The following is a 13630-nucleotide window of genomic DNA, read 5'->3' as shown; positions in this document are numbered from 1 at the left end:
AGGTCCCCGCCGGGCTGCACAGGTAGAAAGCCGCGGGGCCGGAGGGGGTCTGCGGAGGCCGTCTAAGCCCGTGCTTCTTTCGCTGCTTGTTGTGCTATTTGTAACCATCAGTGCCAACCCCCAAGGAGCTCTGCGAGCCTGCACGGGAATAGCCGCGGGTTTCTCAAGTGTTGGTGCTTTAAAAAGAGAGCCCGTGTGTTGGTCCAGTTGTAAAAGCTTGTTTCCAACCCTATCGTATATTCTTGTGAGCAGCTTTGGGTTGAGGTAGCCCAGCCCCCAGACCGGCTCATCCCATCCCTCAAAGCTCTGCTCGCTGATTCCCCTTCTTTCCCTTCTCCCACAGACCCTCATGATCCCCAGCAGAGGCTCTTTGCAGCCATCTCTGCCTCATAGATGCTCCTTTTCACAACTCCTCCACACCCTCACACACGCTGCCCTCTTTTCTTCACCCACAGCCTTTGCCCCAGGTCTGGTTTCTTTCCAGAGGTCTCCCCAAGTTAACAGCCCTCTCAAGGAGCATTACCTCTCTATGTTGGCAGGTCTTCAAGGATGGCTTCTGTAGGAGAGTTCTGCTGCTGGGAGCTTTTCGCATCTAATTAGCATCTGTTCCCTCTGACAGCGCTGCGGGTCCCCCTTGAGCAACTTTGTGAGGCACATTCCCTACATGGGGACATGTATGTGTATCCCCGCTATTGGTATCCATGCTTGGTTAAAGCCAAACATGCATAAGCATAGTACTTGTACTTCCACAATTGGAGCATAGCTAGCAGCTGGGGATCATCTAACCATCAAGCCCAGAGTTGAGGGGAGGCATCCGTGAAGCCTGGGACACTTGCACTGATGCACAGGCACTTTGGGTTGTGCTGTAACTCAGCACTGGAGCTGGATGTAGGCAACACACTTCAGTTTCTTTAAATAAGGGAGTGTTAGTCTGTCCTGTAAGAAGTGTAGAGCTTAGGCCTAGGTCAGACCTGGGCAAGCTGGCTGAAGAAAAGTCTTCCTGCATTATTCACAGAACCGCTTCAAGGTTGAAACATTTGTTGGCCAAAGTGACTGAACAAATGGTTTCTGCAAACAACTCATATACTACTCATGGCTTCTCTTCAAATACACCACCTTCTCTGCTCTCTAACTGGACTCAGAGCTCAGAAGATAATTACACCAATGTTTTTGGTGCAAATACTGGTCAAATACAGTGTCACATAAGTAATGGAAATCCTTCCTTCCCATTGCACAAGCATGGGAAGTGCATGGGAAGTGCTGTTGAAGCCATGATTGTCCAAGAAAGTTGGGAGGAATAGGATTTGCTAGGTGGTATCTCTTATTGGGCCAACTATACAGCTGGCATAGGCAGTAGACAAGCTTTTAGGTAGGGTCACTAATATAGTAGAAAGACTCTCATCAGCTTTTTTTTTTGTCTGATACAAGCCAGCTGAAAGCATTGCAATGAACCTGCCCTTTTTAGTAGAACCATTCACCATGAGGACAGGTTTGCGTTATTTTGCCCAACTCTAGTTAGATAGAGACAGAAGTAGGACTAGAGCATACAGATGGCTAGGCTGGTTTGTCATGTGCATTTTTTGGTCCTTCTGCATGATTTCTTTTCTGTTTGCATATGTCTCAATAGTTCCACTTCCTTTTAGATCACACTGTTTATCATCAGTTTCAGTGGTTCCTGCTCAGCTGTGTAATGGGGCCCTACCCCATTACTAGAAGAGGGAGGGAGCCCAGGGGTGACCTGTGCTCCTCAAAGCCTGGGGCAAGCTAACACAGGCAGGGAGCTCAAACAAAATGGTCACTTAACACAGGTGCAAACAGTGACTGACAGGCATGGGGCAGAAGTGGATGGTCAGGTGACCCAGGAATGGACGTAGCACAGGCCCAAGCTAGGGGGTTAGTGTGGCTATAGGGGGCAGAGCTTCAGGAAGAAGTGTGGCTCAGAGGCAGGACCTGGAGCTGCAGTAGAGGTGGAAGAAACCCTGCATCCTGAACCAAGCACAGGTAAGTACCTCTGGCCTTTTGAGCAATGGCTTTGGCAGGGCAAGTTTAATTCTTGGAGGGAATCCTTTGGGTTTGGAGAAGATGCTTCTCATTTTGGTTTTGTCTTTAATCAAAAGACTAGATTGTGGCTGTAGAGACTGCTCTCCAACCTCTTTAAGTAGATCATCTTTTGGCATTTAAAAGCAACTCAAGATCTACTGTGCACTGCTGCCACCTTTCCTCCCACCCAGCAGGTACATATATGGGGGGGGGGAATTGAGGCAGAGGGAGAAAAAATTATTTGGGGGTGTGCCTCCCCAGCAGGTAAGTCCCACCTAGCTGGGGCCCCATTCAGCTTATCCCTGCTTCTGGCTCTGCGGCACTGTTTCTCATTGCGGGGGCCTTGATCTAGAAGGGACTGACCTGCTGGGCTGGGGTGTGCATGTGCATGTACGTGGGCACTCAATCCCCAACCCCAGCCTTGGATCAACTCCAAGAGGCTCTGAGATCTACCGTGGCTCAGCCAGGGTAATGTGGGACAGGGAGACCTCAACCCAGGCAAGGGCCTACCCCACAAAACCCTCTTTGCCTCTTAGGAGTAGCCTCCCTGTCAACTTTTAACATCAAGGTGTGGCAGACAAGAGAGAGAACAGAATGGGACCCTGAGAGGCTAAAGCAGGTAGAAAAAAGCAATTTTACATGGCCGAGGAGGTGGCTTTGCCACTCTAGCACTCACTTTGTTGTACTCTGTTTTGAGAAACAAACAGATCTGGCAGGGAAGAGGATGTGGGAGGGTTGAAAAAGAAGAGGATGTGGGAGGGTTGAAAAAGAATACAGGAGAAGGGGGAAGGAAGCAGAGAGAGCTGTCAGGTAGAATCTGGGTGCTGGTCATTCTGGACCTGCTTTTTCAATTCAGGTGGATTTCCTACACCTGCTGAGTAGCCTATTGCAGCCAGAGCAGCTATCCATGTGCACGTGTGCTGAGGTGTATTGGTTTCACTAGGACTCTCTGAGGATGCAGGAGTCCACACCTCTAGATCTTGATGCAGGAGTAGGGCTTTAATCTTTGTGCCCCAGAAGCTCTATCTTTAGTGCTCCCCTACCACCTGAAGCAATAGCTTGTTAAAACACCAGTCTCATTCATTTTTCAAGGCCTCATATGCTGGAAAGCCCTGACAGCACCTCTTAGCAGGGGATTCTGCATGTGGCAGGAGGGAGCAAGACAGGAAGATTTCTACAGGAAACCACCCCCCAGGCTGCTGGGTAAGGACCTCTGCTGGTGGGAGAGGGGACCTTTCCTGAGTTATGAGGAGGCCCCATGCAAGTAGGTTTTCAAAATGGAAAGGCAGGACACCCCAGCCCCAGGCTTCGTGCACCACCCTGGTTGGGCAGGACCCCTTACTCTAGCTGCCAACTCTGCCTCACGCCCTCGCCCTCCCTCAGTGACTCAAGAATTGGGGCTGGCTAAAGTATGCCTATGGCCTTGGATTGCTTTGTTTTGACCCCAGGGATCGGGGCCTCTAAAGAGATCTTGCCGGGCTAAAAAACTTGGTGGTCTGTAGATCATTGCCATCTAGTGGTAGTAAATAAAATGCTAGAAGAGGGGAAAAACAAAGAATTCAGGCAAGGGTTACATGCATGTGTGCACATGCCAAGGAGCATCTCCCTAGTCCTTCTCAGATGTTTGCCCCGTGCCTGGTGGGTTACACAGCCTATTCCCAAGCCCACAGGTCCCCTGAGATCTTCTGGAATAGAAGCTGGACCATCCAGTGGAAGCCCTGCATTTTCTGTAGCTTAAAAAAAAAAAGTGGGTAAACTTTTCTAGCTACTCCTATTTATTTATCAAGCAAGCAAAAGCCTAAAAATGTGTAGCATGTGCATCCCCAAAGCTGAAAAACCTGGAGGCAATGAAGAGCCCCACATCTGTAATGTCTGGAAAATCTTCTGATTAAAACTTGTGAATTTGAGGGTGGGAGGGGCTGAGGGGCTGGATTCATGGTCTGGGAGCATTTGGGCTTGCATCTTTATGCTGTGTCTTTGTTGGCTCTGGAGCCCCATTGACCAAGACACTTGCCAACAATTGGCGTACAAGGAATTGTGCAACTGAGGGAAAATGTGTTATCGTATACCAGGAACTACTGGTACTTATCATCCTTGTGTTTGCATTTCATCACAGGAGATTACATGATCTGTGTATTTCCTTGATATGTTGTTCTAATAGTCACAAATATGTATGACATCTATATTTCATAGATGTCATACATATTTGTATGTAAAAAAAAATCAGCCTAAAAACATTGGGGAGGAATTGGCTCTAAAATGGAAGTGACATGACTATAAAAGCAGTGTTTAGGTGACCAAGTGGCTTGGCTTTGCTTGTAAGGGGTATGACTATGGGAGGGCAAGGCAAAGGAAACCTTGCACACAGCTTTTTCATATGAAGCCATCATGTAAATTGCAGAGCCAGAATAAGAAAACAAACAGCCCTTTGGCCTTGAGACATGCTCTGTACTCAGTAGAAGTTGGGGTCCATAAGTTCCTTGGGCTGGTTTGCAAATGTCACTCCAAAACCATCTTCCTTAACACCTGGTATTGATCTTAAAATATGTCCCCTGAGTAAAATAGAAGAGTGAGCTACCATAATTTCTTACCTTTTTGAAATTCAGGGATATACTTACTTTATCAAGTAATTCATGTTCCATCTCTAAAGCTGACAGGTAACATGATATGGGACAGTCTTGCAAATGCATTGGAGGAAACCATCCTGAATTGGCAACTTGGTGGGCTAGTCAATCTCATGGAGAGTGAGACTAGGGAGACAGTATAGCTTAGTGGCTAAAACACTGGGTTGGGAACATGGGGCACTTCTACACATGCTCCAGGGGGGAGGCAGTGCTTTAATTAGAGTGGCTCTGAGAGTCCCAACAATAAAAGCACCACAGCATCTTATGTATCAATATCCCTGTGCTCCAAAATCGTTAAAGGGTTGAGGATGTTCTGTTGGGCAGACCAGCGTTTATTATCCAGTAGAAAAGATTCAGATCACTGTACAGTAGTGGATTTGGGGTTGATGTTTAACTCAACCAGTGACCTTAAGCTTCTCATGCTGTGTGTTTCTTCCTAGGCAGCCTGGGTGCACAGGAATTGATGAAAACCAGTCCTCAAAATGTACCCATAAACACAGTCCATACAAGGCAATTCAGTCCTGAGGTCTCTCTCCCAACCCCAAGAAGGTTCTGTCTGCTTACTGCTGCTTCCTTGGCACCGCAGCGCAGTCTTCCTTTTCTCCCCTGCGTGAGTTCTCTCTCCTGGTCTCATGGTGCTGCTGCCTCCAGCCTTGCAGCCCTGGGTCTTTTAACACATCCTGGGACAGTCCTTGGCGGCGGCGGCGGCTGCTGCTGCTAGCCAAGTACCCACTCCCTCTGTCTGCACCACCTGGCTCCTCTCCCTAGGAGGCTTTAACTTCCTGTGGTCAGCTAATCATCCTCTGTGATTGGTCCAGTTCTCCTAGGCAGCCTGCAATCATTCCTGACTACCTGCAGCTGGCTGTAGTCTCCCTGCAAGTCTGCAGACTCCTCCATCCTGGAGTGTGCAGCCTGCTGCAAGCCTTTGCTAGCCAGTCTGCTACAATCCCAAATTTGTTTAAAATCCAGAACTAGAATTTTTCAGCATTTCTAGTACTGCTACTTTTGGAAGTTTCCAGTACTAAAATATTTTCATCATGGACAAAGTTAAGCCACAGGGAATTCCTTCTCTGTGTATATGTCTCTCTCATTTCCCACCCCCCCCTCCACCCCCTTATTTATGTCAAAGAGGGCAACCATATGGGAAAGGGACAAAGGGAAACACAGGCAGTTAAATAGCCAGCAGAGCCCACAGCCCCACTTCCCCATTCAGAGAGGGAATAGACTTTACATTACTGCAAAGTGGCCCTTTAGATGCCACTAGATCTGCAGGAGACTTCAGGCATCCCAAGTCACAGGACATTAACAGAAGGACTTTTTTCCATGGCCACACAGTGCTCATTTTCTCCCTACTCATAAAAGAAGCAATTGGTTCCACATTTGGTAGCAAGAAAGGGGCCTGGGTGTAAGAATGCTGTTTCATGCAAGGAAATAGCTGTCAGTTTGAATGGGACCAAAGGGTCTCCATTGGCTTCCCAGCTACTCCCTTCGTAGCAACCAGGGGAAGACATAGCTGACCAGGAGAAGAGAGGGGAATACCAGAGATACACAGCAATTTGAATGAGGCAGAACAGTGATATGGGGTGGGGGGGAGGGAGAGAGAGAGAGAGAGAAGGTCTTGTAATGAGCAGAAAGTCCTTTGAGGTCTCTTCATTGCCTCTGTAAACTGACAAGTCGGAGTGACACTGTATGTCATTTGTGAAGGCAAAGTCTCATGTAGTCCAATAGAGGTCAGCATTTTACCAGGAACTCGGGTTTTCCAAGGGGAAGGAACAGACTTCTCTTAAAATTAATAGTTCTTCTATTTGAGGCATCTTGAGTACAATCTAGTAATTGAATTGGGTCGCAACTATACTATAGGCTCCAAATAAAATCAGTGCCGGAAGCTTCCTTTTTGTAGAAAACGTTAATGCCGTGCAAGGAGAATAGGTCCTGAATGTGTTCTCAGAGAAATCCTCAAGAGCATTCAGGGCTTGGTGAAAGTGTGTGGATGTTTAAAACCAATTATGCATTCAAGATAGCTGTACCCTTAATAATCAATGAGTTTACAATAAAGCTGCTGAGAATAGCATTGTGCAGTGAGTTTTGTAAGAAATTTTTAAGTAGAACTCCTGCTGTCCTGGAAAATGACTTTGCAGAGTGGCACTTACCTGCTTTGTTAGAATAGGTAATTTGTTGTATTATGTTCATGGTACCTTAATTGGAATACAGTGCATTAAGAAATCTTGGGGATCATCTTGATTAAGCAGGAGAGAGAGCTCCCCCTGTCTCTACTGCTACTGAGGCATCTTTATCGGGATGAGTCATACCCCTAGATGTCTGGAGTAGAGCTGAAACTTAAGTTTCCTAAACAAATTCCCACTTATCCTAGAGCTTAACATCTCCCCAGTGACTGCTAAATTGACTGTGAGATGGAAAGCACTTGGCTGAGTATTTAGAAAGGCATGATATTGTAGTCCCAGCCCACACAGAGGTGGAGAACGTAAACTCTGCAGAGACAAATCTTCTACCTGTTGGCCTGATTCTGCTCTCACTTTCAGCAGTGGAAGTCCATAAGAGTGTAACTGGATATAGCGGTGTGAACTTTGAATTCATTCCAGTATAACAGAGTACAATACAGCCTTCTGTACCTGAACAGAACACTTGGGAATCTGGGGAACACTTGAAGCAAATTGACAGGAGGGAGAGAAAGGGGCACTGGTGAATGAAGCAGAGGGGAAAGAACTTTCCTAATGCAGTGCCAGAGTGACCCTGCTGGAATTCAAAATATTACTTGTCCTGCCCTAACCCTGCAGGGAAGTACCTGTGAAGAAAATCACCTGGCTGGTACAAGAGGCCATCCACTGCATAGAATAAGCAATTTCTACTGTGTGTATATGTACATAGGCCTATGCAGACAGATACTATCTATCTAAATGCCTTATGATCCATTCAGTATTACAGTATTGCATTCTATCTCCAATTAAGCAAAACGCACATGAACCTGCTTAACTAAGGACAGGGACAGTCCCACAGACTTCAGTGGGACCTAAGCACATCCATATGTGCTTTGCCAACACTGGAGCTTATGTCACTTAAATGTTGGCAGGGGACTCAAGTTTTTATACCACTTAAGTGTGATACACTGGGTGAGTCAGATCCATTAAAAAGATCAAGTGTGGAAATAACCTTTAGAAAAGGAATTATTTATATTTTAAAGGCAGTATTTTGAAAAGCTTTATCACACTTTAATCAAGATTTTAATGGTTGTTTTGAAACTGGGTTCTTGATCAAGGGATATTCAGCAGCTCTCAAATATTTTGTTTCTCTCCTGTCAGTTTTGATTACTCACGTTTCCCACAAAAGATTTTTCTTGTACCTGACATGGTTTGTGGGATCATCAGAATAATCTGGTTCTGCAGCTCCTGCTTTCCTATTGCCTTGACCCTTTTAACACTTGTGACACTTTTTGACAAGTCCCCATTGCCCCAGCAGCAGGGAGCTCCCAGTGCTGGGTCCTGCAAACGTGGGGCTGGGATAGAAGGATCTCCCAGCTCCAGGCCCCATGACCACAGGGCAGGGAGATCCCTGCTGCTAGGGCAGGGAGACATTGTCCCCTCCTGGGCTCCAGTGGTGGAGTTCCCAGGGCAGGCAGCTACGGGAGGCAGGGAGCAATGTCGCACCCTATACCAGGAGATGGCTGTCCTCCTGGCTGCTGCAGGGGCCCATTGCAGGGCCGCAGGGAGTGGGATCAGTCTGCTGCTAGTAGCAGTAAATCTGTTCCTGAATCCCTGCAGCTGTAGACATGCTCCTGGGAAAGTTTACTCTTGAGTAGTTTACTTGAGACGAAACTGCTTCCAGATTATTTGTGCAGGTAAACATGCCCACTTAATACTCTTGCTGATTTGCTCTATGCCCTTCTGCATCCTTGCCTTGCCTACTTTCTGCCCCTCATCAGAACTGCATGGACCAACATTTGTGTCTACAACTAAACTGTAGGTACAAACTGCAGCTGCAAAGGCTGACCGGTATTTGAGACATTTGGCTCTTCTGGTATGAGGAACTCTGAATTTCAAACTGCATTTAGCTGTTGACTCTAATAAGGGCTGAAAACATCACCTACAAGAAAAGTATGCTCATAAAAATATGAAAAGCCCCCAAGGATAAAAGAAGAAGAAATTCAAATAATATAGAAGCTGTCTCAGAAACTCAGACATGACTACTGCCAATGCTCCCAAGATCCTATTGTAGTCCTACATCTCAGCAATGTCAAAAACGTTTTTAATGCACATACCTGTCTCTTTATGCAAATTGGGTAATTGCAGTTAACATATTTACTTGCTTAATGTCCTGACTTCTATACACAGGCATGCAGACATCGGGCAGGGAAATGCCCAGCTAAGTGCATAAACAGCCATGTGCTTCTTCAGTGACCTAATTTGCATGCAAATATGTGAGTGTGCTAATTAGCAGGTGCGAGTGAGGCATGCAGTTGTGTACTTGTATGTGTCTTGCTGCACATGTGCAGTTTTGAAGACCTGCATTATGATAGCTGCACAAAACTAAAGTTCTGAAAGAATAACCTGCCCAGTTTATTGTATTTAAAGATATTAGACCTGATTCTGCAGCCAGGCTCAGTGTTCAAAGCTGCAGCTGAAATCGGTGAAAGCTGAGCACATGCAATATCTCAGAAAGTCCAGTCCAGTATGCCCTAAGTACAGCCCTCTTTCATTCTTGAAAGGCAGCAACCTCTTGTGTGAAAACTGCAATTCAGATTCCAAATCCAGTATTTCCTTCTTCACTGCCTGAGCCAAAAAAGAACGGTGATATTAGTGCAAATCTTTGCATAGAAATAAATAGCTAATGTTAAAATATGCCTGCCGATATTGACCTGTATCATCCATAAACAGAGTATATTGCAAAAGCAAAGATACCCTTTCTACATCTGAATGTATTTTATAAAATTTATATGCCCCATACATTTTATGTTCTAAAATAGTTTTTTGGGAGCAAGGTGGTGTTGGCAATAAGTGCTATTTGTTCTGACAATTAAGTACTCTGTATTCATGGGTCCAGTTCTACCTCCTTTATTAATCAGATGATATAAAACATAAGAGCTCATTGCATTGCACCAGCTAAGGATCTGGAATATCTGACTTTATGCAGTATAGGCAGTCCTCGACTTAGAACGTTTCAAGTTACAACATTTTGTACTTACAACATTTATAAATTGACACCCTGTTTCAACTTTATGACATCAGTTTCAACTTATAACGCTTGATCCGATGCGACGCCATACCAGCAAACAAGTTCGCTGTGTCGCTCATCTCCCTGGAGAACATCTGTCCAAACTTGCTTGGACACTTTCTTTAAGAAAGGAGACAAGACTCCAGAAAAACTTGCACCCAAGAACCCTTCAGAAAGTCTAACCGATAGCCCTTCAAAAAGTCCAGCAAAGTCACCTCAACTAAGGCCTTCCAAATCAATATGATTGCTATTTATGATATAAATACATTAATGTAGCTATATTACTGTTCTATAATTGATAGAGTACAAAATTCTGGGGTATTTTTGGCGAAAATAGGGCATCAGGCCTTGGTTCAGGAACCAATCCGCCATTTCTAATATTGTTTCTTATGAGAAAATTGGTTCCGAGTTGCAATGTTTCAACTTAAGACCCAGTTTTGAGGAACCGAATGTGTCGTAAGTCCGAGGACTGCCTGTAATTCAATCCTGAATGAATGATTGGCTGGACTCTTTGTTGTGTGTGCTTGTTTCTTGAAGATTCTCCTTTTATATCCCTCACTTGATGCTTTCCTCAGATGTAGCAGTTACTATGTTACAAGATAAGAATAACTAGGAAGTGTGAAGTGCCCACTTAAGTGCCAAGTGAGTAGGATTTTATTTTTTCCCTCACCAGCTTTTGCCAGTCAACATAGCAGTAGTTGGTAACTTTGAAAATGCTGCTACAATATATAGTTTGATACTGCAAGGTGTGAAGCTCTCCATGACCTACGTGCTGGCCTTTTGTTGTGCCTCTAAGTTGCACTAGTTTTAAACATCACTGATTCATTCTCTCTCTCTCTATATATATATATATTTATTTATTTAGCTGTGTGCCTGTTTTGTTTCTTGCTTTAACTCAGATCTTGAATTACTGCAATAAAACCTGAACTACCGCTGCTTCAAAAACCAGTAAGTAGAAAGTCCATCACTTTACCAGATCATAGGAAAGCAGGGCTGGAAGAGATCTCATGGACTAGGGACAGACATTTCAAAAGCCTGAGCCTTTTGAAAATTGAAATTGATTCAATATTAGTAGGTTAGTCTAACCTGCAGAGATTGAACTGATTTGCAAGTGGATAGACATTCGCTTTTGATTCAGGAAATGCAGGCACATGCCTGCAGTGGCTCAGACTAGAAGCCAAGGGGCACTAGAGCAAGCCCTCCCTTCCTTCCACATGATGATTTGAGGGGGTGTGTGGCCAGGCCCTAGCAGGATGCTATGATTAGGGAGGGGTTTAAATCCCCACCCTGGCCTACACAATCCCTAGCTGGGGTGTGCCTGAAGTGGGGGAAAGCAGCCCTCACCAGACTTTCTTGGGCTTGCTGCAGAAGGGGTGGGAGTATTGCCAGACCCTGACCCCTGGATAGCACTTTGAGGCAAAGGGAAGTGGGGGCAGGGAGGACTGCTTGTGCAGAGTACATGCATCTGTTGATGATACTGAGCTTTTCAATCTCTCCTGCTTCTTCATACTGTCTGCAGCAAACTGATGGCACTCACAGGTCCTATGCATTGCAAACCAGGTCATTTCTCGCACCTCTGTCTGTCCCCTCTTGAACACTGTCAGACTGCGGCCTTTGAAGCAAGCTAGCAGGAAGCTTATCAGAACGCAAAGCTTATCAGCCCATCAAGAAAACAAAAATCAGCTATAGGGAGGACATTCTAGTCTTCTGCTGCTCTGTCCTCTATTGATATGAAACCTGACGCCTTTATGTCCTCTATTATCCTCTTCAAGAGAAAAATAGAGGACATAAAGGTGTCCAGTTTCATATCAATAGAGGACAACCGGACTGTCCTCTATGATGGCCACCCTATTTTTCCAAGGCATTTGTAAGGAAGAATGGAAGGACATTACCAGCTCATCTGCTGATTAATTCCAAAAAGCCCTAAGCGGACACTGTTCTGTCTGCATTTGTTCCAGTGAAATTGGAGATACACACATCGCTAATGCTGAGAAGTGTCTAGCATGGGTGTGGCATGACCATGACCAGATGCTGGCTGGGATCTATGCTATGGGAGAGGTGGGGGTGGGGATCCCTGCTTGAGCAGGAAGTGGAAGCTGGGCAAACGCTGCTGTGCCTGCAGTCTCCACCTCCTTCTCAGCCAGCCAATGTTCCAGCTAGGGAAGAGAGGGGTGGGGCCAGCCCTGCTCTCTGAAGCAGACAGCTCAGCTCAGCCCTGGGCTGAAGAGCATGCTGGGATGCTGGGGGACTCTGATTTAACTTAAACCAGGAAGGGGTCTGGAACACAAGTTCCATAATTGGGTTTGACCCAAATAAGTTAGGTCTCATACAACATTTATCCAGGTTTATCTCAAACTAGTTTTGGCCATTTTGAAACTGGTTTATGTGCACTGAATTTATGTTTTGTTACAGGTTTAAACCAGTTTCTGATCACTTAAACCAGTTTATATGTAGCTTCTATCCTTAGCCATGAGGTCTAGTCCAACCCCCAGCTCAAGGCAAGGTTCATGATGATGCATACAGCACACCTCACATGGAAGTACAGATAGCAGCTGCAGTGCATTGGGGAGGACCAGCACTGTGCTTCACAGCATCAGCAAGAAGCCAAGCATGGCTCTGGTATGGGCCATGTTGTAGGCAGCAAGAAGGGGCGAGGGGCTCCAGGCCCCATCCTATGCAGGGCCGGAGCACGGTGGCTATGGCTGTAGTGGCTCTGGCTCATGCAGGTGGTGGAGAGAGTCCAATCCTGTTGTGGGCTGGAGGAAGGAGGACGGAACACCTATGGTAGCCCCTGCCCTGGGCTGGGGCTTCCACACTGCATCAGGCTGCCTGACCATGGCCTTCCCCACCCCCCTTGCTGCCCCTGAGGGCACAAGCCCTAAGCACCAGCACCCAGCTCTGCTGGCCTTTGTAATTTTCTATCCATATGCCTGTGCAATACTTTTATAGTCTTCTGTACTAAGATGACAAAGTCTCTACTACCTGTAGGATTCGTTTTTGGCTTGAATTGTTTAAAGTTGAGGTTGAGTTGTCTGAATTTGATAACAGATTGGATAATAGAAATATCTAGTTGAATAGTTTTACTATATAGAAGAGAATCATACAAGATTGTGCAGGCCGGGAGCGACCCGAGCCCTTTTCGCGCTGCACGTGGGCTGTGGCCAGGAGCCCGGGCACGCCGGGGCGGAGAGGGAAGGCCTTCGAGCTGGAATTAGGCACGGATGCGTGTCGGTAGTTTAAAAAGATTGTTTACTTACACTGAGATGGCAGTGGTGTAGGCTGGAAAACTTGCTTAAGTTGCGGTTACAGACAGGAAAGAAGAGAAGCGGACAAGAGTTCTAAACTCGTGAACTCTAGCCCAATCTGGCTGAAGGCTCTGAACACGCGAGCCCGTCGTGTCAGCCGAAGAAAGTACTCGTCCAGAAGAGCTCTGAATAAACTCACATGAAGTTTGCTAGGCTCCGTGGGTCCTTCTGCTCACTCATTCACACGAAGTTTGCTAGGCTCTGTGGGTCCAGTTCTTTTGCGCGCGGGAAAGGATAGGTCTGGATTGCGCTCGGCGACGGGGAGAGGCTAGAGGTTGATCAGACCTCCATTGCCTGCTTTAAATGCACTGGGTCCGTAAGGATCCGCAGCTCTTCGAGATCTTCACACAGCGTGAAGTCTCCTCCTCCCTTGTTCGTGGAGTCCTCCAACTTGGGCGGAAACCACTCAAGCCTCTTATACGGCTAGCAAGCCAA

Source organism: Alligator sinensis, unplaced genomic scaffold (genome assembly GCF_000455745.1).
Source record: "Alligator sinensis unplaced genomic scaffold, ASM45574v1 scaffold239_2, whole genome shotgun sequence".
Taxonomy (NCBI): Eukaryota; Metazoa; Chordata; order Crocodylia; family Alligatoridae; genus Alligator; species Alligator sinensis.
This window is presented reverse-complemented; position numbering follows the sequence as displayed.